Below are 2,328 nucleotides of genomic sequence, written 5' to 3'. Positions count from 1 at the left end.
ATGGACCAATTTTTGCATGGTTATTAGAGGCCGTAAACTAACATCAGGTACCAAATTTCAACCGGATCGGATGAATTTTGCCCCTGCAAGAGGCTCCGGAGGTCAAATCTGGGGATCGGTTTATATGGGGGCTATATATAATTATGGACCGATATGGACCAATTTTTGCATGGTTGTTAAAAACCGTATACTAAGACCACGTACTAAATTTCAACCGGATCGGATGAATTTTGCTCCTCCAAGAGGCTCCGGTGGTCAAATCTGGGGATCGGTTTATATGGGAGCTATATATAATTATGGACCGATATGGACCAATTTTTGCATGGTTGTTAGAGGCCGTATACTAACATCAGGTACCAAATTTCAACCGGATTGGATGAATTTTGCCCCTCCAAAAGTCTCCGGAGGTCAAATCTGGGTATCGGTTTATATGGGGGCTATATATAATTATGAACCGATATGGACCAATTTTTGCATGGTTGTTAGAGACGATATACTAACATCAGGTACCAAATTTCAATCGGATCGGATGAATTTTGCCCCTCCAAGAGGCTCCGGAGGTCAAATCTGGGGATCGGTTTATATGGGGGCTATACGTAAACGTGGTCCGATATGGCCCATTTTCAATACCATCCGACCTACATCAATAACAACTACTTGTGCCAAGTTTCAAGTCGATAGCTTGTTTCGTTCGGAAGTTAGCGTGATTTCCACAGACGGACGGACAGCCGGACAGACGGACAGACGGACGGACGGACAGACGGACAGACGGACGGACGGACGGACATGCTTAGATCGACTCAGAATTTCACCACGACCCAGAATATATATACTTTATGGGGTCTTAGAGCAATATTTCGATGTGTTACAAACGGAATGACAAAGTTAATATACCCCCATCCTATGGTGGAGGGTATAAAAATGAAATGACTGCATAACAAATTCTCTATGCAATGCCTCACTTAACATTGGGCAGCGAAACTAAAATAGAATGAAATACTATGACGTCATAGATAAATATGTGTTTCTATTGATAAATCATATGAGCGTGAAGGCCAAAAATAATAATTTCATAAGCATATCTGAGGCTCACGGCAGTCGCTCGCATGAGGTTGGTAAGGTCAATTGCGCAAGCAGTCGTGGCCGAGTGGTTAAGGCGTCTGACTCGAAATCAGATTCCCTCTGGGAGCGTAGGTTCGAATCCTACCGGCTGCGTCAATTTCTACAGACATGAAAACTTTTTGTTCACAATTGAAATGGGAACAAAGACTTTAGCCGTTTTTTAAATTATAGACTCAAAATAAAGTGACCACATCTTTAAGTTAAAATGAACTAATTTCTAAGAAAGTAGAACTTCGTATAAGACCTAAGACATTTTTATTTTCGTAGAATGCATTCTATATATTATGCCCTGTTCCTGTATATCGAACGGAAGCTTTCTTTCGTATTACAAACGAAAGAAATTTGATTTTGGTTCCTCTTTGTCGAAAGTAATAAACGAACATATGTGTGCGAACAACATGTGTCAAGAAAAAAGTAAAAACATTGTTAACATTTGAATGAATTCTCAGACCAAAAATTTGAAAATAACATACTCATTATACCCTTCACCACTACTGTGGTACAGGGTATAATAAGTTTGTGCATTTGTATGTAGCGCCAAGAAGGAAAAGTCTGAGACCCATCGTTCAGTATACCGATCGTCTTAGATTTAAATTCTGCGTCGATTTAGCGATGTCCGTCTGTCTGTATATGTAATTTTGTGTGCAAAGTACAGCTCGCAGTTTAAGTCTGATCGTCCTCATATTTGGCACAGAGGTTTACATTGGCTCAAAGACAATCGCTATTGATGTTCAAAAAAATCGGTTCAGATTTAGATATAGCTGCCATATATATTTATCACCGATCTGGTCATAATTGACGTACTTATAAAAGTATTTTTTCAAAATTTCGGGCAGCCAAATATTTTGGGGCTTTCGTAAGATATGCAAAATATCAGCCAAATCGATTCAGATTTAGATATAGCTCCCATATATATCTTTCGTCCGATTTGAACTTATATGACCTCAAAAGTCAGAGTTTTGCCCTGATTTGCTTCAAATTTTGCACAAGAAGTTCGTTTAACAGTATTTGGTTGAAATCGGTTCAGATTTAGATATAGCTCCCATATATATCTTTCGCCCGATTTACACCCATATGACCACCAAAATTATTCTCCCATTTACGTTTTTTGCTGAGATAGCAGGATTATTATTCTAACTATGCATGTCAAATGTGGTCAAAATCGGTTCATATTTAGATATAGATCCCATACATATGTACGCCAGA

General features: G+C 39.0%; 1 non-coding gene across 1 annotated transcript; it reads left to right on the top strand.

Moving 5' to 3' along the window:
• Positions 1-1,133: 1,133 nt before the first annotated feature.
• Positions 1,134-1,215, top strand: TRNAS-CGA (transfer RNA serine (anticodon CGA)). The gene has a single exon. It is a non-coding gene; the product is annotated as a tRNA-Ser (tRNA).
• Positions 1,216-2,328: the final 1,113 nt, after the last annotated feature.

This window comes from Haematobia irritans, chromosome 3, assembly GCF_050003625.1.
Source record: "Haematobia irritans isolate KBUSLIRL chromosome 3, ASM5000362v1, whole genome shotgun sequence".
NCBI classification, from domain to species: Eukaryota; Metazoa; Arthropoda; class Insecta; order Diptera; family Muscidae; genus Haematobia; species Haematobia irritans.
The sequence above is the reverse complement of the archived record's forward strand: the minus strand, read 5'-3'. Positions and strand labels throughout refer to the sequence as shown.